The sequence below is a fragment of the Mirounga leonina genome, unplaced genomic scaffold, assembly GCF_011800145.1.
Source record: "Mirounga leonina isolate KUSES-001 unplaced genomic scaffold, KU_Mleo_1.0 Mir_169, whole genome shotgun sequence".
NCBI classification, from domain to species: domain Eukaryota; kingdom Metazoa; phylum Chordata; class Mammalia; order Carnivora; family Phocidae; genus Mirounga; species Mirounga leonina.
This window is the reverse complement of record NW_023270431.1, coordinates 5327556-5354138: the sequence shown is the minus strand read 5'-3', so window position 1 is coordinate 5354138 and position 26583 is coordinate 5327556. Positions and strand designations below refer to the sequence as shown.

The 26583-nt window shown below is 36.3% G+C and overlaps 1 protein-coding gene across 1 annotated transcript in view; it reads left to right on the top strand.

Moving 5' to 3' along the window:
* Window positions 1-26583, top strand: part of ROBO1 (roundabout guidance receptor 1) — a 405403-nt gene that overhangs the window by 157536 nt on the left and 221284 nt on the right. The window lies entirely within an intron of this gene.

The window sequence follows — 26583 nt, the reverse complement described above, 5'->3', positions numbered from 1 at the left end:
TAAACTTCATTAAGAGTCTTTAAGAGTACAGGCTTGGTCCTTGACATTTCCAAACCAGTGTTTCTTAACCAGCTGGACTAGAGGAGGTTTGGAAGGGATTTGGGGAATGGGGTGTATTAAAATATCAAGAAGACATGACACCCTGCAAATTCTGATGTAAATATCCTCCACCCAAACACTGTCCTCTGGCAATTGCTGAGAGGTTTACATCATATCTCTCAAGTATGTTCAGAGTAGGAGAGAAGCTAGGGACCATATTTATAAGCTATTTAAAAAATACTTTTACCTATTTAAATTTAGTCAGGTTTCCATGAGTAAAAGTGACTTTTTAAAGACTAATCATTTAGGGGTGCCAGGGTGGATCAGTTAAGCGTCTTCCTTCAGCTCAGGTCATGATCTCAGGGTCCTGGCATCAAGCCCTGCATCGCATGGGGCTCCTTGCTCAGTGGGGAGCCTGCTTCTCCCTCTCCCTCTGCCTACCACTCCCCCTGCTTGTGCTCTTTCTCTTTCACTCTTCTCTCTCTCTGTCAAATAAATAATAAAAATAAAAAATCTTAAAAAAAAATAAAGACTAATCATTTAGATATTCTCAGATATTCAGATCCTTGACAAAAACTGCTGCCTTAAATTTGTTGTATACATCTCCTCTTGCTGCTTTAATAAATCACCACAAATTTAGCAGTTAATTTAAAACAACACACACTTATTTCACTGTGATACAGCTCAGAAGTCTGAGTGGGCTCAGCTAGGTCCTTTCCTTGGGATCCCATGAGGTAGAATGAAGATGTTAAGGCTGTGTTCCTTATCGAAGATTCTAGAAAAAAAAATCCACTTCCAGTGTCATTCAGGTTGTTGGCCAAATTCAGTTCATTGTGGTTGTGGTTGTAGGAATGAGGTCCCTGTTATCTTGTTGCCTGTAAAATGGAGGCCAGTCTTTGCTCCTGCGGGTTAACTTTATTCCAACAAGGACTGACTGAGTCTCTCTCATGCTTTATAGCCTCTCTGACTTTTGCTGCATCTCTCTGATACAGATCAGAGAAAGCTTTCTGCTTGTAAGGGTTCCTGTGATTACATCAAGCCCACCTGGATAATCCAGTGTGTCCTCTGTGTCTTAAAATGTATTGCCTTAATTACATCTGCAAAGCCCCTTTTGGCCATTTGAGGTAACAGTATTCACAGATTAAGGGAGTAGGTATGAATATCTTTGGAGAGCTAGTCTATCTACCACCGTTGGGTTGTTCTAAATCCAAATATTCTAAAATGTGAAAGTCTTAGGGAGCCTTCTTTCTGTCTCCCTTTTGCTTGTTCAACAGCTTCTATTAAATGTCCTAGGAAGTCTAAGAAACTTAATCTAGTTGAGAAATAAAGTCAATATACACCTACTTAGGTATAAGGGGCTCAAGAGAGCTACAAAAAAAAAAAAAGTACATAAAAGAAATTGCAGTTATTTCTAACAGGAAGAAAGAGAAGATCAAGGAAAGCTTCTTTGAAGAGGTAGCTTTTGAAAAATATCCTGAAGGATGAGCAAGGGAAAGGTATTTTTTTGTCTTATGGATGATAAGACATAAAAGCAGAGACATATGCTATATTCAGGATGTGGCAGTAGCTAGGTAGGATTCATGGCAATATGTAATGAAAATGGAACTTTGTATGACCATGCTAAGAAGTTAGAATTTTATTCTATAATAGGAGTCAGTGAAGCTTTTAGACTGTGGGAAGTAATAGACTCAAAGCCATGTTTTAGAAAAGGCAAGCCGGCTGTCACTGTGGAGGATAGATTGCAGGCAGAAGTCCCATTGGAAGGAGAATCCGAAGGCAGGAGCGTGGCAGTAGGAACGGTAGAAATTATGCAATTAGGTTGAGAATTTCTTTCAGGGTGATTGACTGAATGAAGGGCTGAAGGTAAATATAGAGTCCAGATGGGACATTTTCTAGCCTTGGAAACTGAGGAAGGGGATGCTATTTTCTAAAGATAAAGGAAATAGGAAGAACAATAGGGTTTCTGAGTGAGCAGATAGAGTTTAAGTTTATGCATTTAATATCCTTGTGCAATCTGAGAAGGAAATTAGGAGAGTTGCAGGCCAGAGATATATTTAGGAAATGTGTCATCTGTAGGATAGTCAAGGCAGAAGAAGGGGTCAGGTCATTTAGTTAAAAAATGCAGAAGATGGGTGCCTGGTTGGCTTAGTTGGTAGAATATGTGACTCTTGATCTCAGGGTTGTGAGTTCGAGCCCCACATCAGGTGGAGAGATTACTTAGAAATAAAATCTTAAAGAAAATAGGAGAAGAAACCCCCAGACTCCCTTGTGAGACTTAAGGATAATACACATATGAGAAGGAGATAGCAGGAATTTAATTGGTGAAGGAAGTTCACGTGCAACCACGTGGGATGCTCAAGAAAAACAGCAGGGCAGCTGTAAAAGTAGACAAGGAAAGTGTGTATTCTTTTACCAGTCTCTCCTTGGTTCCCTCAGTGAGTAAGGTCTGAGGATCTCATGTAAAACATGGTGACTCTAGGTGACAACACTGCATTGTATAATGAAATTTGCTAAGAGAGGAGAACTTAAATGTTCTCACACACACACAAAGTTAAATATGTGACATGCCAGATGTGTTGATTAACTAGATGAGGACTCCTTCCACAATGTATATGCATATCAAATCATTGTATACTTTAAATATCTTACAATTTTATTTGTCTGTGATACCTCAATAAAACTGAAATTTAGGGGTGCCTGGATGGCTCAGGTCATGATCCCGGAGTCCCTGGATCAAGCCCTGCATTGGGCTCCCTGCTCAGTAGGAGTCTGCTTCTCTCTCTGACCCTCCCCTGTCTCGTGTTTTCTCTTTCTCTCTCACTCTCTCTCTCTCAAATAAATAAAATCTTTAAAAAAACTAAGCTGAAATTTAAAACAACAACAGAAATAGTTGACACAGTTTTTGGGACAAGGTGGGAAAGTACCTCTTCCAAGAAGAGATCATTTGCTAAAGTGAGGGAAGCTTCGAGTAGTAGAGGGCAGCCAAAGAGAATACCTTGAGGGCTGGTAGCTGGGAGGTCCTGGCAGAAGCTACAAATCTACCTCTGGTTCAGTTGAGTTGAAGTCACTTCATTTGGCAGGCAAGCCCCATGGGTTCTGGGTGAGGAAAATGAATCAGGGCCGACTATTGAGTCCTCGTTCTAGGCAATTCAGTCTACGCTTAGACCAGTTATTTATGTTGAGGAATCCCTTTTTTAAGCTTACTCATTTCTCTGCCTTTCTACTCTTGTTTTGTTCATCTTCCTTAGTTTCCTGGTAATGATTCTTTTGGGGAAAAAAATCCATCATCATTTCCTCTGAGCCAAGGAGAAAGTCTTTAACCATAGTTAGACCAGAATAATTAGAGGCATCATTATGTTCTTGAAGCAATGGTTCTCCACGTTTTTTTTTTTTTTCTATTCAAAACACCTCGTGGGGTAATGAAAGTATGATTTCTCTTCCCTCCTTTTCCAAAAATCCCTGTTTCTTTGAAGTTCATTTAAGCAGACTCTACCTCTCAATATCCTTCTTCACTGCTATCATATACTGATACCCTCCAGTTGTTTTCTTTCAGTAATAACTGTAACACCATATTAATTGCCTTTTTTTTTTTTTCAATTCTGGTATCTGTCACCATCTTGGAGAGTTGGCCTTTAGTTCCCTGACCTTCTTATCTACAATAATTTTTTCCACTACATTTCCTTGGTCCTATCCTAGATCTTCTCACCTCCAAAATCATACTTTTTCCAAAACTTATACTTCAAACTTTCTGTCATTACATCTAACTCATCAGTAAGAGTCTACTTCCAAACACACCCCATCTATAATACTTCTCTCCATCTCTACTAGGACCACCCTGACAGGAGTTACTTTCTACTGTACTACTTCAGGGGTCTGTCATTGGTCTTCCCACCTCCCTATATTTCACCTAGACCCAACATGGTACAAAACAGGAGTTCAGCAGATAGTTGGTGAACAAATGGGTGATTTATGCATGTTGAAGAAAAAGGAAGCATTTGGGATTTTTAAAAGCAGTTCCCAGAATATGTCCTGAGGTAATAATGGTCGGTCTCTTCATCATCATTATTATTTAAGTTGTGGAAAACTTGACTTCTAGACTTGGCCTTACCTACGTATTCCATTAAACAAAGTGCTTTGGACCCATACCCACACGGATTCCACATTTCCACTTCCTAAGAGTCTGCCGGTACTGAGATTCTGGCCAGCACTGATTGGTCCCCCTGCTGGGGCTTGTTTGTGATAACAACTTGGGTGTAGCCTGGTTCATCAAGTGTCTGTTTGTGGTCCTGGTGAAGGAGGGATCAGAGCTGGATGAAGAGGTACACGAGAGAGCTGTCTTAGAGGTGTGGGACTGTATGTATGCTTCTGGTTTCCTCTGGTATGTCCTCTAAGAGGAAGGATGTCCCCTGTTCTGCTGGCTTCCCAACATTAAATAACCATCTCTTTGTCAGAGTGCCCTCCCGAAAACGCTGCCCCCTCCCTGTTCATGAAGAAAACCTGTTTGCAGTCTGAGAAGGTGGGAGGAAGAATTCGTCTGGCCAGATCAACAGCTGGGAGCTGGAGGCATTATGTATTTTAATCTCAAATCTTGATAATATATTGGGAATGTTTCCTGTGTTTTACATGACAGTTGAACATTTGTCAGAATGCTGACCTTGAGGCATTGTAAGATTCCATATCATCAAAGTTTCCATTATGTTCAGCATATTCTCTTTATTAGAAAGAACCCAGTTTAGAAAGAAATATGGATCTGAAACAAAAAGCGTCACCTTTAACTGAAAGCCATATACAAGGTCCTGGCTTAAAGCTTGGGCCTTCCTTAAAAGAGGGAGGCTGACCTGGTTCCCTTCAGACTTCACCAATTCCTAGATGTATAACCTTAGGCAAATTACTTCAACCCATGGTTGTTTAAGTTTTAGCCTGTATCACCATAACCTGAAGGTCTTGACAAAATACAGATTGCCGACCATACGCCCAGAGTTTTTGATTCAGCAGGTGTGGAGTTGAGTCTGAGAGTTTGCATTTTTAAAATATTCCCATATGATGCTGATGCTACTGGTCCAGAGACAACACTTTGAGAACCACTGCCTTCACCTCTTCAAGTCTGAGGTGAAGAATAGGCATATTTAGACCTGACTTCTTTGGGGCTATTGAAAGAAGAGGGTGCAATTCAAAACATCCGGCTCACAATCAGGACTGGACTGATGCTTAACTCTTAAGTGAACCACTTATGGTTCATTGCCAAAAGCATACAAAATTTAAATTTTCAAAATTTCAAGTTTTTTACATCTGTCTATTAACCTATTATAATTGGAAAAACACATTTCCTCCTGTCATTTGCACCCATGTCCAATAGTTACAAAATGTAGCTTGCCTATGAGACTACAATCTTTTTTTATGTACACATTCTTAGTACTTGTCATGTTCATTTGTTGCCACAGATTTGTTACCTAATGATTTTACCGCCCATTTGGCGCCTTGAAAAAATAGCTTTTAGAAGGTTAAGTATTGTGTGAATAAATATAATAAATAATATTTAACACCTGAGCTCTACTGGAGATTTTTAAAATGGATTTAAATATGAATAAAACTGTTAAACTCACTTTTTTTTTTTTTAAGATTTTATTTATTTATTTGAGAGAGAGAGAATGAGAGAGAACACATGAGAGGGGATAGGGTCAGAGGGCAAAGCAGACTCCCTGCTGAGCAGGGAGCCCAATGCGGGACTCGATCCAGGGACTCCAGGATCATGACCTGAGCCGAAGGCAGTCGCTTAACCAACTGAGCCGCCCAGGCGCCCCTAAACTCACTTTTAAATGTAATTCATCTTTAGTTAATGAACACTGTAAATATTGTTCTAAGAAGTCAATAGAATAATTTGGAATGGGATATTTAAAGGATTAAGGGGATGAAGTTTAGGAGTGGCTCTTTAGGACTAGAGAAAATAATTCTGATAATTTCCAAATGTCTATCATCTTTTATAGATTACAGTGACAATCCAGATTGTGAAATACATTTTGGTCAAATGCAGATTATTCATTTAATTGTATGAAGTATGATTTTTAAAAAGGATTTTTTGGGGCGGTCATTATGCTCTAAACATAAGGAGATTGGATAAACAAAGGAGATTGGATAATTTAGTTTATTTTTACTAAGTTGGACTGTACCTAAAGGTCAGAGCACGTAAGTAGATACAGACTTTCTGAGACATAGCTGGGGTTCTTGCAATTATCAGTTCTACACTAACTGTTGGGAGAATTAATTGTATGTTCTTACAATGTTTGGGTTACCTTGAAAAATTCAGTGACCTTTAAATTTATGGTACTATATTTTATCTCCCAAGATGACATCCTTGTAATAAGCATCGGGAAGTTATTCAGCTTTAGATAGCTTCTATATTCTTCTGGTGACATGTTTATTCACTTTGTTTATGTGCTTGTTCTTGGCCTTTTCCCCTGGATTTTTTTTTTTACTGGTTTTTGCTACGGTATGATATTTACTGTAGGTTAAGTATACTTCTCAAGTTTAGCTGAAGTTTTGTTCCTCTAAAAAATTAACGGTAAGTTCTGGAAACAGCAATTTACATTTCCTGTTCAAAACCCATTTCTGATGTTTAAAACTGTAAAGGAATTAGAATCATTATGTAGATTAATTAGAAAATAGATCTTCCTTTTAGAATATAATTTGTGACCCATGAAGCTTAAAAAAAAAATAGAAAGTTCTGGTAGTGTATCATTTCTGAATATTCCCATGGAACTAACTCTATTTTAACTGTTAAATGTTTTCTCTTCCTAGAATAATAAAAACAACATGTGAAAGTACTTTTTGATTTGGGTGTAGTTTCCCACTTGTATTTCCCTTAGTTTTTTAAAAGGGGGGAGATGAGGAAGATTCTCCTAGGTTTTCACCATTTTCTGTTGAGTGAATGAGCAGTTTGTGATACTTCAGGTTTCTTTTGCAGTACTTTTTTAGTTTCTCCTAGGATGTTTGTTTAAATCAAAATATTTTTTTTCTGTTTAATGATATTTACAGTAGAGTTTTCTTCCTTTTTGTACTCTTGTGTGTGACCTAGTTTTAAAAGTTAAGCTTAAAGTAACGCTAGTTGTAACAGTAACAACAGTGCATGAAGCCTGAGCAGAGAATTTTAAAGACACATAATAATATGTAAAGCATAGTTTAATGAGGGTATCTGAACCACTTTAAGTTTCAAGGACCATATAATTTGAATAATTATGGTGTAAAATGTTAATGAAAAAACTCACATTGCCTGGCAATGTAGAGATGTGACAATTGTTGAAGGCAAATTATCTACCCAGGTAGCTGTCACAGGGTGGCATTAGCAAATTTGCCTTGCTGAATCTCCCTTTGCCTGCATTCTACCTAACTTTGCAGGTTTGCAAACCTGGTTTGTTAGCACTCAGAGAATAAATCTGTTTCTCGGAGGGATTCATGTTAATCAAGCTCAAGGAGTCTTATTAGAACATAAACCAGAGGGGTGCCTGGGTGGCTCAGTCCTTAAGTGCTTGCCTTCGGCTCAGGTCATGATCCCAGGACCCTGGGATTGAGCCTTGCCTTGAGCCCCACATGGGGCTCCCCACTCAGTGGGAAGCCTGTTTCTCCCTCTTCTTCTGTCTGCGCTCCCCCTGCTTGTTCTCTCTCTCTCTCTCTGTGTCAAATAAATAAATGAAAATCTTAAAAAAAAAAAAAAAAAAGAACATAAACCAGAACGCTAACTCAGATATTTCATGTTCTCCAAAACACCAACTTTTCTTTTCATGGCCATATTACAAAGACATATATTCCCTTTGGGCTGCCGCGGGGTGAGCATGAAATCAAAGTATCAAGGTTTGATTCAAATGTTTAGTGGCATCAGGCTTAGTGAACTTAATGATATCATCTTCAAAATAGGCACTCTGTTTGCTCCCAGGACCAGGTAAAGCACATTTTTGCACATTGGCACTTTTCTCAGTGGACAGTGGTTGGATGGTTAATCCCAAACAAACTTCTGGTTTATGACCCTCTTTTTATCTATTATTTTGTCGATCAGTTTCCGCACTTTCTAGTTATAACCTTCTTTTTGGATATGTTAGACCATCCTTTTAGAATGTGAGCAAATTTTTGTACTCTGGAAAACATCCCATCCACTTGGCCAGGACCTTTCAAAATGTTTAATATTTTGGCAAACTATAAAAGTTAGTTGAAATATGTGAAAGGAACCTATAATCTTTATTGCATTTTTATTAGACAAATCTTTATATTAAAATTGTATACAATTTCCAACATGTATACAATTTTGGAAAGTTTTTAATGGTTGCCATACAAGATTTATTTGGGATTTGTAATGTGAATTTCTAATTCTTACTTTTAGTTAAAAGAATTTATGGCTCACTTCTGACTATGAAAGTAAAACTAATATATGCTTTCCCAAGAAAAATCATAGAACACAGAAGTGAATAAAGAAGAAAGTAGAATTCATCCGTAATCCTGACATGCAGAGAAAGCTACTTTTCGTATTTTGGCATATATATATATTTAAAGATTTTATTTATTTATTTGACAGAGAGAGAGAGAACACAAGCAGGGGGAGCAGCAGAGACAGAGGGAGAAGCAGGCTCTCTGCTGAGCAGTGAGCCTGATGTGGGGCTCGATCCCAGGATCCCAGGATCATGACCTGACGCTTAACAGACTGAGCCTATCCAGGCGGCCCAGTGTATATATTTTTTAATACAAATATATTCCTTTGGCTTCTCCAGAGAAACGGAAATAATACTAAGTCAACTTGGAGGAGAGATTATAGAAAAAAATAGGAGATGGGGGGTGACTGGCAAATAAAGAACAAATTCTGCAAGGCATGCTCATGGGCTGGAGATTCAGAGAAGAGTTGATGTTGCTGTCTTGAGTCTGGAGGTAGAATTCCTTCTGGTGTGTGTGGAGGGAGGAAGGATGGCAAGGGATCTCAGCCTTTTCTCCTAAGGACTTCCAACTATTTGGATAAAGACTTCTCACATTATGGAGGGTATTCTGATTTACTTAAAGTGTACTGATTTAGATGCCCCCCAGTACCAGTCATCTTTTATTGGATGTTAATTCTGATTAGGATATGAAAGGATTCAAGGGTGCCAGGCAAAGGTCATGGTCAGGAATGCCAAATGTGCCTCCACACCGGGCCCTCTTCAGTGGTACTTGCGTAGTGGTTCTTGTAACCTCTTGGAAACGCTCCAGCAATGCTCTTAGGGGTGAAATCCCACATCAGTATCCAGCTGGGCAGCTCTCCTAGTTGCACATCCATGAGCTGCTTCTCCTTCATTGGGTCAGATGACGCCATGTTGGAATCCTGGGTGTCTGCTCTGCTGGGCCTGATTTAGATGTTAATCACATCTAAAAATTAATTTTACAGGAGCATCTAGACTGCTGTTTGACCAAACAACTGGGTAACATCACTTTGCCAAGTTGACATATAAAATTAACCATTAGAGTGACCTTATATATACTATATTTATATATAATATAAAATGCATCCTATATGTATACATGCAGTATATGTACACTATATGTATATGTACTATATATAATACATATTATTACATATACTGTGTATAGTATATATATTATGTATACTATGTGTATATATATATTATATATATATTATATAAGTATAGTGTTATGTGTGATGTTCCCTACTTTTTTCATCTCCTTTTGTGTGCAACTTTTGCTTAACTCCTCTCCTTTCCCCTGTCACCTCCCCTCCATTCTTTCCCTCCTGTCCTGCTTCATCCCTTCCCCTGCTTTTCCAGTCACTCAAGTGATGACTCTGAGAACTCTGTTCTACAACTGCAAACTCAAAAGTACCAAATACTTACTGTGTTCTTCACTTGTGCCTCCTGCAATCACCTCCAAAAGTATCTGAAACTGAGTTTATTATCTCTTAAAATCTGTTCCTTTTAATTTTTTTCTTTTCGATGAATTTAATTGACCCAAGCCATTTTTAATGTCACCATCTTCTTTCCTATCTATTAACCATCATATTCCCATTCAGTGGCCACTGTGAATAGAATCTGTTGACCACATATCTCATAACCCATCATTACCACTTGGCATTTCTTAACTGTTTCTTTGTCTATGGCCTCCAACCCCTCAAAACTGCTTTCTACTTTGCCATTGAAAAATTTATTTGATATGCAAACCCTATCTCATCATATATGTTCTACAAATCTCTCAAAAGGTCATTGTCTTCATGGTGAAGTCAAATTTCTTAACCTGGTACTCAGAGTCCTTTATGATTTGAACCCTACCTAATTCCCTTGTTTCACTTATAGATATCTACCTTCTCATTGCTAAAATATCAGAGCATTGAATAGTCATGATAAAGAATTGAACAATGGTGAGCATTAAGTATTTTTATGAAAAGTTATGATAAGGCAGAATTAAATCATAATCCTGACCACATTTTTCCCTAATTTTTGTTGGTAACTTTTTAAAAATATTCATTTTTCTTTTTATATTATTATTATTATTTTAAGTAAGCTTTACGCCCAACGTGGTGCTTGAACTTACCACCCCAAGAGGAAGAGTCGCATGCTCTACCCACTGAGGCAGCCAGTGCCCTTTGTTGGTAACTTCTTAATGTTGTCTGAATTGCTAGTCTCCAGTTAAAGTGTTTTGTCATTGGTAGTATTATTTAATAAGGGTTGTTGTAACATACTATAGAAAGTAGAATTGGCATTACCATAGAGAAGAGAGAAATCTGTTATAATGATAAAGATTCTCGCTTAATTGGAGTCAGATATATTTCAGAGTATTTAAGTACTCTTTCCCACAAATCATCTTCGTACTTCTATTTAACATGTATTAAATTGCTTTGCTTAATTATAAATATCCTACAATATTAAATGAAATTCTTAAATAGCTTTAGAGATTGATAGAAACCATGAAAAATGAATGCATGCTACATGTTATGCTTCATTTCCTAGGAACTGATTCTAAATTAAAACATGGTTTAAATTTCTGGGAAGCTACACACATTGCCTTAATGTATTGCTTAAATGTATAATATAGAGAGAGATTACTATTCATAACATTATTGATAACTAACATAAGCATCCCATAAATGTTTGCTTATAATGTTTATATATTTATGTTATGTTATACTAAAAATACTAAATTTAATATTTTTAAATAAGAAATCAATGTGTTGGTTGACAGCCTATAAATTATTTTGGGTTAAATGAAGAAGATTAATCTGAAAAACAAAATCTCGATAACAAAGGCTGCTTTACATTTTCAAAAGAGTTATCTCTGCTTTTTGTTGTTTTATTTTCAAATAATTCTATTAACTTACTTTTTGTATTTTCCATGTCTCATTGTTGAGGCTCAGTCAACCATAGTTTATAATACTGATACACACTTTATAAAACTGATTTATATATTTTCAAGTGCTTTCAGGTACCCTTTCCAAATAAATTCTTATACTTTATCTGTGAGAATTATTAGCTATAATTTATAGAGAAACATATAGTAACAAAAACCCAACAATTATTGAGTGTTCTTTGTGCAGCAGGTATATAATATTTAATCTCCACAGCTGCCTTATAATGAGGAAAGTGAGACCTAGTGATGGTCCTGACTTATCCAAATGCCAAACATTCTTATTCTCTTAATTTTAGAACAGACAACAAATAGATTTTCTTGACAATACTCATAAGTAAGCTAATGGACATGTAGGGTTTTTTTTAAAGATTTATTTATTTATTTGAGAGAGTGAGAGAGCACGCAAGCGCATGAGCCGAGGGGAGGGGCTTGGGTGCAGAAGAAGAGGGAAAGAATCCTCAAGCTGACTCCTTGCTGAGCGCAGCGCCCATGCTGGGCTCAATCCCAGGACTCTGAGATGATGACCTGAGCCAAAATCAAGAGTCAGATGCCTAACCAAATGTGCCACCCAGGTGCCCCATGGATGTGTATTTTTTAAACATGATGTTTAAAAAATTATTTAAAAGATGTATATGAAAGAGTAAAAGGTAATAAAGATTGTTATCCCTCAGTGAGGTGTTTCCCAGACCAGAAATGGACTTTCCAAAGACAGAATCATCCTATGTTTCTCTTCTAGAATCTTTTGTAATTGTATTATTTATCTAACATCTATGGTAGACCAGCAAGCAGGACAATAAATAAAAAACTGCACTGAGAAATTGAAGGCGTAGTTTGCTTCAACGATTGGGTGTCCCAGTCCACGCACCAGCACTTCTGCCTGAAGCATTTTGCTCTGCTGCATCATTGCTGGCCCTTGTCACCACCTGCACTGTTCTTGTTCTTGTAGCCCTTCTCCATATAGGACTTCCTGACAGACTTTTTTGTTCCCTAAAATTCGTGAAAGATTTTGTTTTATTCTGTATCATCACATATGTGCCTTAATATTCTACCTATGACTTACATAACAGAAGGGGATGAAAAAGGATGAGCTCCTATTTTATTATTTTCTTGCAGGTATGGCCTTGATGTGTGATTACTTTAATCCTTTCTCATTAAACGTGTTATTTGGTTTCAAATTTAATGTTAAAATGTACTAGTAATATTTATTTATTTATTTATTTATTTATTTAATATAATGTATTATTTGTTTCAGAGGTACAGGTCTGTGATTCAACAGTCTTACACAATTCACAGAGCTCACCATAGCACATTAATATTTAAAATGTAGAGTGATATAGGTACCTTTTTTGGCTACCTTTTTTCTATTCAAAAATGTTAGCATCATACTCTGAGATAAAGCTTATTAACCCATATTTGAAAACATAATTTTGCAGCCAAACTCAATGTCCAATGCCACTACAAAAAGGGAAATTAAAATATGTGTATTTGTCTGTATGTGTATGTATATATGATATAGGAGAGAGAGGTTGATTGAAAACAACATGAAGGGCCTCTCCCAGCCTCATCTGTCTGAAAGACATGTGGAAACTAGGAATTAAACAGTAAAGATGAGGTATTACTCATAGAAGGATGCTTTGAACCCTCCTTCCAATCCTTTTATATCTTCTGTATTTGCTCTTGGAAGGCTAGAAAAGGAATATGATATGAGAGATACAAATTATTTTAAAAATCAAACAAAAACAGGCCTCAGATATTTACTTTCAACTTTATTTATTGATATTCTCATAATAACCAAACCACTCAAAAGAGACTAAATTTCTCTTTGAGCATTTTCAAAAAGGAGACAAGTAAAATCACTTTCACTTACTCAAGGGATTTGAACGTGGAGTCCTTTCCTTAAAGATCCTTCAAAAAACTGACCATTTTTTCACATTTAGTTATAACAAGATATATTGAAGTAAGAGATAAACTGGGATTCAGGAGACCCTGGTTCCTACCAAAGCTTCTAGTGAACGTGTGTTTCTGAGAACATTTCCTGTGCTTTTCTACAGAGTAAGTGAAAGTGGTTGGTTAGGATCCCTTAAACCTCTATAATTTTAAAGCATTACTCCACTAAACTCTACTGAACTGCCAACTCAACATCTCCACTAGAAGATCTAAAAGACGCCCCAACCTCACTGTATCCAAAACAAATATCTAAAGACTGATCTACTCCTAGCCTTCCCAGCTCAGCACAGAGAAATTCCATTTTCTGGCTGCTCAACTTAAAGGCCATAAAGTCGTGCTTGCCTCCTCCTCTTCCTTTCATACCTCTCATCCAGTCCATCAACAAGTCTTGTCATCTGCACCTTCAACATGTATCCAGGCTCTCTTCCTGTCCTTGTGTCACCACCACTGTGGCAGACTGAGCCACCATTGTCTTTACCTGGATTACTATAGTCACCACCTAAGTGGGCTCCTGCTTCCACCCTGCTCAATACCCTCATCTCTCTCTCTCTTCTCAAGGCAGCTAGAATGATCCTTTTAAAATGTAATTCATGGGGCACCTAGGTAGCTCAGTCAGTTAAGCATCTGCCTTTGGCTCAGGTCATGATCTCAGGGTCCTGGGACCTGGGATCGAGCCCCATGTCCGGCCCCGCACTCAGTGGGGAGTCTACTTGTCCCTCTCCCTCTCTCTCTGCCCCTCCCCCCACTTGTGTGGGTGTTCTCTCTCTCTCTCTCAAATAAATAAATAAAATCTTAAAAAAAAAAACAAATAAAATGTAATTCACTTTGTGCTCTGCTCTCAACTCTTGGATGTTTTCGTTCTCACTTTTTTCAAAGCCAAGATCTCCACATGGACTATGAATCTGACATTATATTTATCATGCCCCCACCCATCCCAAATCTCTCTGACCTTGCATTCTTCCCTGAGGCTCATTCCTCTCCAGGCTCGAAGATACCTTCAGCTGAGATAGTTCTATCTACTACATGCCCACTTGGTTTGCTTCTGCATTTCCTTTAAATCTATGCTACATAGTGGTCAAGAAAAACAGACTGCTCTGATTTCGTATGCGATAAGGCAACCTACACCCCTCTCCATACTCTCATCCCCTTTACCCTGCTTTAGTTTTTCTACTTAGCTCTTATCACTGAGGGCAAAGACTCCATCTTCTTTGTTCACTACTTCATCCTCAGGACTCAGAACAAATTCAGTTGAATGAATGAGTGTTTGAATGGAAATATTTCCTACTGAAGTTGTTATATAACTCTTAAAAAATTATGCTTTTAGTGGTGGGATAAAGAAGTAGTATCTACAGATCTGTCCTTTTTCTTTAGAACAGCTAATAGGCCAATTTGAACTAACACATTTCTTTGGTTGTAGAGAAAACATAAAATCATGGAATGTTTCTTGCATGCAGAAAAATAATAAGGTTCTTACCATTTAGAATACACAGGTTGGGGCACCAGGCTGGCTCTGTTGGTATCGCATGTGATTCTTGATTTCTGGGTCATGAGTTCAAGCCCCACATTGGGTGTAGAGATTACTTTAAAAAAAAAAGTCTCTAAACAGAACGCACAGGTTAGTTTTATGTTGCCTTTTGACAAGAATAAGTCGGTGGGGGAAGATATCAGAAGGCTGCTTAGGTGTCTGATAATTTTTATAATCATTTGTCAGGTTAACCTTTTTCCAAATGCACTGTTGTTATACAAACAAAACAATTATATATATAAAATATAATGCATTTAATTATCTTAACTTTTCTTTTTACCTGAAAGCAGAATTTACCGTAAATGAACAGCGAAGAATTTCTAGACCAAGATGAGCTGGCCTAGTTTTATTTCCTCTTTAACTTAGTGTGTGGCCTTGGAGACGTTACATGCCCTTACCAAGCCAGGGCCCTTATCTTTAAAATAGGTGTAGTAATAGATATAATAATGCTACTCTCTTACCTGCCTGACTGGTAGTTAAAGTTAATAAGATAATGGAACTTTAATAAGATAATAGAACTTTGAAGCCCTTGCAAGGAAATGTGTTATTAATATGAGCAGAGGAGTCTTACATTTTTCTGATATTTATAATTATTTTGAAAAAAAAACACCATATCCAGATATTTTGCTGTAGCTTCCCTGACAGATTCATGGAAGCGTGTTTTCCCTCCGTAGACAACTGTTTCGAGGTACAGCTTCGGGTGCTTCACATGTTGGCACAGTTAATCTCTAAGATCTACCAGCTTTACACATATGTTCTGCTGTGTAACTATTAAAAGGAAACAAACTGTGGCCCAAGACATTTCTAGCACCTAATGTGGAAGATACACATTTGTCAAACTCCCATTTTCTATTAAATTAATTTGAAACTCTTTAGAAGTATCTGTCCCAGGTAAACTTGGCTTCCTTTTTTTAAAAAAAAAAAAAAAGATTTATTTTTAAGTAATCTCTACACACAGTATGGGGGCCGAATTTACAACCCTGAGATCAAGAGTCTACTGACTGAGCCCGCCAGGCACCCCTAAACTTGGTTTCTTAAGAAGTTATATTCCATTCTCTATATGATGTCTTTGAGCCAAGATGATGTCTCAAAAGCAGTTATCTCTAAAAATCTAAGAGGATTTCCCCTTCACTTGCCTTTTTTTTTTTTTAATCATTTTGTTTTTCAGCCTGGAGGCTAGATTTGATTAATCGATTTCCCTGTTTTGTTTAAGGATTGTTTTTATTAATGCACTTTTCAAGCCGAGACACGGCATTATCGCCTTCTCGATCATTGTACTAAGTGTTGAGATCTTAGCAGACCAGCTGCAGCAGCTGTGTTTCCCCTTGGATCTCAGAGCTCAAAACTTTCATCTCCTTTGCTGTCTCAGCTGCTGGTCGAAGGCTACGGCCTTCCCATAACTCAAACCACTTTCAAAGCAACGTAAGTAACCTCTTTGGAATGCTTTTGGAAAAACCACAGAAAGGTTCTTTAAAAGTACACCACTTATATACTTTAAATGAATGTTTCCATTTTAAGGTAATAACAGCATAATGTCAGGAGTCAACACTTGGTATTTAACTACACTGTGAACATAGTGTGGGCTTGTCTAGATAGACCAATTAAAAACAAGAGAAGAAACACCAAAGTCAATTGGAATCCTTAAATTGATCTCACAGTTGTGGATTCTCTGAATCCAAGATTATGTTTTCTGAAATTCTGTTTATAAAGTAACATTTTCTGTAGTCTTAAAGACTCTTTTTCCTATCTAAAATACCATGTGAAAAGATACAGTCAACATAAATGAAAATGGTATCGATTACTTTAATAAGGAGAGATGTTTGATATTCACAGGAAAACATTTCGGATTGGACTTTGGTTTACTTGGGAGTGAGGAGGATCAGATTTGCATACATTTTAATAGCAGTTTGTTATATCAAAACATCAATGCAATAAAATGTGATTGATGAGTTATAAGAGTAAAGGTCATTTTAGTGAAATTTGACATTTACCTCCACGTCTAAAGAAGAAGAAAAGCTTGTGGCTTTTATATTTGTCTTGCCTTCACAGAGGAAATTTTCACTCCAACCTCACTTATTCTGACTTTGTGGTGACTTAAGTAAAGAAGGACTCCTTGGTGCAGTTTGTTTGTAATTACAAAAGAGATTACAAATTAGATTTTACATTTATATCTTTCTTACCATCTCCCTAGTGTTTAGCGGCAGGAAGAACCCTCATTCTAGGACATTGGCAGAGGAAAAAAAAAGTCTTTGGGGCTTATTTAAGCATCTAGTTGATGTTCTATAAAAATAAGCTACATTCCAAGATTTCAGAGTCTCCAAGGGCCACCTTTACAAACCAGCAAAGAAGAGCTCGCTACCACAATCCAGGAAAAATAATTCACTTGCCTCAAGAATTCTGAACACATTGTTTTTTTTTTTAGTGATTTACTGCACGGATTTTAAAGCTTTTCTTCATAATCACTTGTATTACCTTATCTGGAAAGGCAGCTTATTGCTTCCCTCCAGAGCCGACTGCCTGTGCTACTGGAGGATTAAAACATGTAGACATGCTATCACTTTCCCCTCTGGAGGCTCCCCAGACATTATGGGCATTATGCTTCGCTTCTGCTGACCTATTCTTGAACTTGTGCCATTCAAAGCCAGCAGTTCTTTGTGTAGTATTTGGAGTGGCCTTTACAAAAAATCTACATGTTTCACAAAAGTTATTTTCTATCATTTAGTCAATACTTTCCCAATAAGTTTTTCTTTTTAGGAAATATATATGTATCTCTCTCTATATATAAACCTATAAGATTGATATCTAATTTATCTATAATTCTTTTCTTTAGGAAATATATTTATCTGTATAAATATATATAAAATATAAAAATGTATCTATATGTATGGGCACATGCATACAGATGCTCATACACATCACACATGCTAAAGCATGTGCACATCAAGGACAATGGAAATATAATGTTAAGGTATGAATGTGAACTGCATATATAATTTTTTTATTTTATAGAACCCATGTTAAAAGGAAAAAAGAAAAAAGTAAAACAAATTTTTTTTTAAAGATTTTATTTATTTGAGAGAGAGAGAGAGAGATGGAACGTAAGCAGGGGAAGGGGCGGAGGCAGAGGGAGAAGCAGACCCCCCACTGAGCAGGGAGCCCGATGCGGGGCTCGATTCCCAGACTCTGGGATCATGATCTGAGCCGAAGGCAGACGCTTAGCTGACTGAGCCACCCAGGAGCCCCAAACTAATCTTAATAATATATTTGACTTACAGTATCCAAAGTCATAGCATTTTAAGGTGTAATCAATATAAAAATTATTGAGATCTACATCATTTTTTCATACTAAGTGTTCAAAATCCGTGAATTTTACACTTCTGGAACATCTTAATTCTTAATAGTCCCAAATTTAGTGGGTGCCTTATTGGACAGTGCAAGTACACATCACATATATACTAAAATACTATTTTGAAATAAATCCTTAGGTAGACTCTTAGATTTTAACAGCGTCAAATTTTGACCATTTTTGTCCTTCGACCTCTTCAAGTATAATTAAGAAAGTGGTATTTTTTTTTAAACAAAATTGCTTTAGCTGTAGACATATCATTTAAAATAGCTTTGACACATTAAGACACTACACATGCTTATTTGGTGATGCACTTAACTCTATACCCTCCATTTTCCAGAGACTGGTTTGGAGGAATTTCATGGCATTACCTGTACCCAAGTGGAAGTTGCAATTCATTAATTATTAAACCATGAGGCCATCCTAACTTCCATATTACTTACTGAATTTATGCTCTCTCGATTTAATTGAAAATAGATGGAAAAACTTGCATTTAAAATATTTTAGATGTTAGAACCTGACTTTAAACTTGTATTTTATTATATTTATACTGAGAACTCTGGTGCAAGAAGGGAGGATTTTCAGGGGAGACAGAAGTGCAGAGGGAGAAATCCTGCCCGAGCACAAGGTTTCCCTGAACCCTCTAAATGATTTGCCCTTTGCTCATAAACCTTCTGTCACGGTCAACATAGAGCCTAATATTGATTTATCAGTGAACTATCTTGTCATCTCTGGGCTTGGATCCTTTGACCTTTTATTTGTTCCTGTAAAATTATGGTGTATCACAAACTTCTTTTCTAATAGATCCTTTTAACTTTGAAAGGCCAAGAGACTCAGTGTGAATATATTAAACAGTTGGATAATCCAGAAAAGGAGGTGGAAAAAAAAATAATTGCAGACAGCTAAAGGTCAGAAAAATCCTTATTGAATCCAAAAACACAAACAAGTTCTTTTTGAAAGAAAGGGCTGAGAAAGAGAAAGCTTGAGTTTAGTTTGATCCTTGCTAAATTCACTTTGACTTTCTTTGTAAAACATGTCACATACGCATTTCCTTCAGCAGAGCTGCCTGGGGGACAAAGTGGATTTTAAAATGTGAGTCCTTCTAAGCAATGTAAAGGGAACACGAATAGCAATTTAAACAGTATAACACACTAAATGGAATAATTACAAATTACTTTTTCTCTAAAACACTGGTATTTACATAAAGTGATGTCATTGGAACTCATACAGTCCTCTCAATGCTATTTGTCATAGGCACATGTAGGTAAACTGTGTATACTCTGATTTACAGATGAGCTAAAGATAGGTTCAGTAGATGGAATCTTAATGAAATAAATGTGGACTCAGGATTTAAACTTTCATTCAATTCATTTTGTATCCTTTCATTCAATTTATTGAGAGTGTGATTTATTATACTGGCTTCCCACCTGATATTTCCTCTGCTACATATGTATTTTATTCCTTGCAAAAAGATTCTTTCTAAACTGTAGTTTCTGGAATTACTTTTTGTTAGAAATCTATCTATAAAAAAGAATGAAAGTTAGCTTTTCATTTCATATCATATAATTTATTTCCAGCTCATGACATAGCTTTTATTAAAACTTCTCAAGAAGTGTATTATTATTGGAAGATTCTTTCTCTGAGACATGTTTACCTAGTACTTGTTTGTCCCTGGTGTTTTCTGTGCAAGTATAACTGATTAAGGGAACATCAGAGAGCTCCTGGAGAGTTCAATTATATAAAACAAGAATGTTGTGTAAAGTATATTGAAAAAAAAAAAAGTTGCACTCCTCCTTAACAACCTTTTGCTAAGATATAAAGCACTGCTGGAAATGGAACTATGAACTGAAATTTGGCTTCATGGAAGGTGAATCTCTCTCTCCTACTCAGTGAATGAATGAAGCACTGATGTTTGGTTCTGAAAATCAGATTATTATTTTTCTATTTAAGTTATTAAATAGTTAAGATTTCACATAGTTCAAAAAAAAGAGAGATTCAAATAGTTCAACATACAAAAACTTTACAAATGATCTATAGTAAAAGTCTCCCTGCTTCCAAGTTCTTCTCCACAGGAAACCTCCAAATTATTAGGTTTTAGGGGATCCTTCCAGAGATAATTTTAAAAATATGAAAGTAAAAACATGCTTATCACACAAATAGTAACATGTTGATTGATATCAGTACATAAGGAAATTGCTAATTTTTTTCTTATAGATGTCCTGTAGGTGTCTGAATAGGGTCTACTTTATCCAGTTCCATCTTAATATATATTTGTATGGTTTCCAATCTCCTTAGTGTGGCAAACAGTGCTACAGTGCATAATCCTGTAGAAATGTCATTTTGCGAGTGTGAAAAATTATCAGTAGGATCAATTCCTAGAGTTAAATCACTATGTCAAAAAGTATATGCATCTATAATCTTGTTAGATATTGCCAAGTTTTTTTTTTACCACCAGTTATAGAAATTATTGTCACACACTAAGCCAAGATAGTTTCTTTCTCCAAAACCTTCACTAATAACATAAAATCATTTTTTGTTTTGTTGAATTTTTGTCTATCTGATATATCAGTATTTGCAATCCCCTTGTTATGGGTGATGTGGAGTATTACTTCATGTGTTTAAAAGCCATTTATGTGTGTATGTGAGAGAGCAATTTGGTCATATACTTTTCATGTTTCTCTTGTTAGTCTTTTTCTTATTGATTTGTCTAGGTTCTTTATATATTAGGGAAATAGGCTATTGTTTGTAGTGTGTCATAGGAATTGTAAGTACCTTCACAGTTTACCATTTGTCTTTTCATTTTGTTTATGGTGGTTTTGCAGGACAGTAAATTGGGGTTTAAGTAATTGACTTTATTGATTTTTTTCTTCTTTTATGACTCGGGCTTTTGTGACACTGTTAGAAAGGCTTTCCCTACTCCTAGGGTATAAATTAGTTCTCCCATCATTACTTTCACTCCATTTATGGTCAAAATTAGGTAATTGGGCTGAGGCAATTGTCAGCAGTGCTGAGTGTCGAACTGCTTTGCACTGGGTTAATTATGGCCAGCACACTGCAGAGACCGTCTTTAACTTGTTCTGGCTGAGGAAAGGAGGGGTTCCTTTATGTTTCCCATGGGACCCAGCCCCAACACTTGACTGAACCTCCTTTAAGCTCCAAGAGTACAGCAATAAGAAGCTGTCTAATTTCAAGTCCTCCTGGGAGTTAAGGGAATGCCTGGTTTCTCTTATGCTTTATCTATGGTTTGTGTATTATGCTCTGATGGTTGAGAGTTATAGTTCAGTTTTTCCTGTGATTTAAGCTTATCCAGGACCCTTACTCCTCATTATTTTACATAATCTGAGTTGACTGTGTGTTATTAGTCTCTATTATTGTATTAGTACATAACATTGCCTTCTTTGCATTATAATGAACTGCAGTATATATTTTATTCACTTTTCATAATTACTAGAATTAAAAGTCTTATGGGTTTTTTAAACTTTTTTTTTATTTCTCATTCTTCTATTTACATCAATATAGATATAAATTGGCTTTCTACATTAACTTGTCATTTAATATTCATTTCAACTGAGTGTTTTAATCATATTAATATGGAGGGATTAAGGTTTGACAGTAGAGTGACTCAATTAACAGATATGCAATTTTGTGCAATTATTACCTAAATGACCTCGTGCAAATGTGGCCGCATGTGTTGGTTTCCTCATCTTTAAAATGTGGATAACAACAGTACTCATCTCAGAGGATTTTTGTGAGGATGAATGAATTAAGACTTATGAAGCACTTAAACTAGTTTATGGCATACATTAAGGCTTCAGTAAACGTTAGTGATCATTTTTTTAATATCATTATGTTCCAATTATGAAATCCAGATTCAGATCATTTGATAGAGGGTGAATATGACTGGTAGACTGGTTATAATCTATACACTCTCTGTTCCATATGAAAGTACAATTTTAGTCATTTTCAGATATCACCAGATCACAGTAACTTTTTTTTTTTTTTTTAACTCTGAGACTGTATCTATTTCCTTTGGATGATCAAGACAGCTGAACATCTAATCCATTCATTTTGGCCCTCATTGTGATTGAAACAGCTGAATCAATCATGCAATGATTTGCTTTGATCATTAAGACAGCCAAAATGAAAGCATCGGCCATGCTGCCTAAGGTCCATTTATTTTGGAAATTACTTTTGACAGGTAAGACATAGTCCCATATTGCCTTCTTGACATTTCATTGATATCTTGTGTGGCTTCTGGTAGCATATTCATCATTTAGCTAATACACTTTTTGTTATCATTTGTTCTCTGTTATCTTAATAAATGTAAACAGATGATTCATGGGGGTGACTCACTCAGAGCCATTCTGCTCCAGATGGCCTGAAAGGCAGCGCAGGTGGCATTTTGTCCTTTTGTCGCTGATGGGTGTGATCTAAGGGATGGGCACAGTTCAAAGGAGAGCAAACTGAAGTGGTTCAAGAGAAGAGACAGTTTTCATACGCTTACATCGTGACAAGTCCAAGATTTTCAGTCTAGAAAGATTTGTTTGAAGTGGGTATGATTAAAGGTGATAAAACCATGCTGTTGCTAGGATGTACATGAGCTTGAGCCTAATGAAGGGACATTCATAAATGTTTTAAAGAATTAGTTTCAGAAAGTAATTGTTTATCTAATAAATATTGTTTATCTTTTTCTACCCTGATAAATGTTTACTGCGATAGTCCATTAACGTTACTGACAAGTGTTACTGGAAAAAAAAAAAAATCCAGTGCAAACTTACACGAATTCCTGGACTAGAAGGCCACTGATTTTATACACGTACACACAGAAAAGATCAAGAGCTCAAAAATGCTAGCAATCAGATTTTTGTTTTGAATGTTGGACAACTGTAAGAACGAAATGCAATGAATCTTAGCTTTTAACTCTTTAATATCTTTTTAAGAATTCCACATCTGAGATAGATCGATAGGCCTGGGGTGTGATTCTTAGCTAAGAACAGATTTTAGAAAAAAGGTAAGCCCACAAAGAAAATGTCTCAGGATCTCTGGAGAAATGTTTTTTGTTTGTTTGTCATGCAAGGTCATGGTTTGAAACAGTTGAAGAGCATGGCACTAGCCCATAGTAAGCCACCTTTAGAATTTAGATTTGGCTAAGGGAGTACTAGAAATGTCAATGTTGGGGAATGTGGGATAAGAAATCAGGTTGAGAATCCTTTGGCTATTTCTCTTTGAGCAATGACTGATGTCTCAGTGGGAGAATTAAAAACAGTGATCAGCTTTGCAAGTAGTCAAATCACATAACAACCCAGAGAGAGAGCTAGACAAGACTGTTGGTCGTGTATTGATCCTTAAGTACACATAGCTTGTGATCACTGTCAACATGACCTTTAATTATGATGAACCCTTTGTTTTTGTAGTTTCTTTCATAATGGCCATTTATGGAATCAATGAAAAGGGGGCATAAAAAGCTTAACTTGTACTTTCTTATCAATCTGAATTAAACTTTTAAAAATTGGAACTAAAGATGTTAGCATATTAGCTGAATTTATGATCACAGTAGATGTCCTTATATATAAAAATGTGTTTGGCACTATTAAGAAACTTGAAGTCACTTAGAATTTTAATATAGTTTTTATTTATTTTTTTTAGGATTTATTCATTCATTTGAGAGAGAGAGAGAGAAAGAGCACTCGAGATTGCACGTGTGGGGGCGGAGGAGGGGCAGGGGAGAGCAAGAGAGAGTCCCAAGCAGACTAGTGCTGAGAGCATGGCTCCTGCCATGGGGCTTGATCCCACAATCCTGAGAGCACAACCTGAGCCAAAACCAAGAGTCAGACGCCCAACAGACTGCGCCAGCCACGTGTCCCAGAATTTTAGTATAGTTTTTAAAGATAAAAATCAAATGCTGAAAATGTTAAGATATATTTGCAAAATTGGGAATTTAATTAGGTAACATGTGGTTAATAGGTTAAAAAGATTTACCTTATTCATAATCAGGAGTTATCTCATTATGCATAGCATGGTACTTATTTTTTCATTTATCTCCCTGGTATTTGATGTTGCTCTTTATTGACATGCATGAGTGTGTGTGTGTGTGTGTGTGCGCGTGCGTGTGCATGTGTTGCTTCGTAGTGGTCTTGCACATCTTTTGTTCATTTTATTTTTGTATATTTTATATTTTTGTGGGTATATTGAATTATTGTCTTCGTATTCTTGCTGGTGATGTATAGGAAAGAAGACATTTTCATTATCTAGTTTGAACATTTTCTTATATATTTTTATAGATTGTCAGCTGATTCTTTTAGGTTGCCACTTAAGTGCTCATATCATCAAAAACTAGTAGTTTTGCCATTCTTTCCCCAATATCTATACTTGCTATATTCTTTCCTATCAAATTGCATTGGAAAGCACATTCAGAAGAACATAAAATAATTGTGATAACATTTTTTTCTTTCTGAATTTAATACTTCCTCACTGTTAAGGGTGATGTTTCTTATTGCTGTAATAGGAAATAGCCATTTTAAATCATTTTTGGGTTTTTTTTTTCTTTCATTTTAAATCATATTAAGTGATTTTGTTTTAACTTCTTTCAGCAATGTTATATTAACCAGAATACATATTCAACAAAAATCCCTTTTGTTTGGCAGTGTCATAGAAGGGACTTTTTAGGCAGATTCCCCATTATTTTGGGGAAATTTTTACTCATATTTTTCCGTTAATTCAATAAAACTACCAATAATTTTTCCTTACTGAACTTCAGGGGTTGGCATTGGATATAGCGAATATTATAAGCAATATATAGTACATCATTATGACTTAATGTTTTTTAATTGTGAAGAACTTAGATAAGCCCACATTTGTTTTAAGTAATTGTTCTATGTCACTTAACATCTGTATCAATTCATTTGTGAATTATAATTCCTTTACAATATTTACTATATATTGTTTTTATTTTTCATCTTTTCCCATTATAACAATAATATGTTTAAGTTATATTCTTTAATAAATTAACAGAAAGTTGTAGAGATGCCATAGTGACTTCTCTTGGTGTTGTTGCTCTGTGGATTACACCAGATGCTTATGCTCTTCCCTTTTCTTTTGGTATAAAAAACAATATTACAAATTAGTAGATTTGAGTACTGTAATTTAAAATTGTTACTTTAAAATGCTCTGTCTTGGGCGCCTGGGTGGCTCAGTCGGTTAAGTGTCTGCCTTCAGCTCAGGTCATGATCTCAGGGTCCTGGGATCGAGCCCCGCATCAGGCTCCCTGCTCAGTGGGGAGCCTGCTTCTCCCTCTCCCTCTGCTGCTCTCCCCTGCTCATGCTCTCTCTCTCTCTCTCTCTCTCGCAAAAAAAAAAAAAAAAATGCTCTGTCTCAGGGTGCCTGGGTGGCTCAGTCAGTTAAGCAAGCGTCTGTCTTTGACTCGGGTCATGATCCCTGGGATTCCTGGGATTGAGCCCCGAGTAGGGCTCTCTGCTCAGCGGGGAGTCCGCTTTTCCCTCTTCCTCTGTTCCTCCCTCTGCTTGTGCTCTCTCTCACTCACTCTCTCAAATAAATAAATAAAACTTAAAAAAAATAATAATTCTTACATCAAAAAGAGCCTTTGTTTACAACTCAAATTTATGGTAGAAAGGAAAAAAATTTTGGACAAGTATGATGCTTCCCTTTATCATGCAGGCCAGTTCTCCCTCCAGTACCATTTAATTTACAATTTCAATCAGTAAACAGTTATTTTACTGTGTTTTCTTGGCTTAGCCTTAGCAGTAAGTTGTTAGGATTATTTATCATAGTCAGTCATAGTCTGTGTTAGAATTTTCAGTTGACACTATTAAATATGAGTGTTTTCCATACTTTTTAAAGGAATTCTTAAACGGTAAATTTTATAGTAAAATTTGGAGAAAGCCCTGAAAGAGCACCAAACTCTTTTTACAAGTGAAACAGGGAAATAGAAAGGTGATGGTTTACACAAATCAGTCATAAAATATATCTCACTGATATTTAACAGAGTAAATGGGATCATTTTGTTTAGGCATCACTGTTCATTCAATATGTATTTTATCGTTTGATCCTACCAGATTTTCACGACCCTAATTTCTCTCCAATAACTTTGGCCTAACCCAATTGGAATGATTTAGTTCCACTACAAAAACAGGTGAAGTAATTTAAAAATTTCAAGTGCTTAAAAAAGGTATTAAGACACAGTATGGAAAAATGTCATCCCTAAGATTGTAATTAATTAGACTCTTGCTTTTCTAAGACAGGAATAATTTTAGTTTAAAACCTGAATATATGACTATGGCTTTAAAAATGTTTAATTTGGCTGTCCTACTACATTGAGATGTAGATTAATATAGCAGTGAGA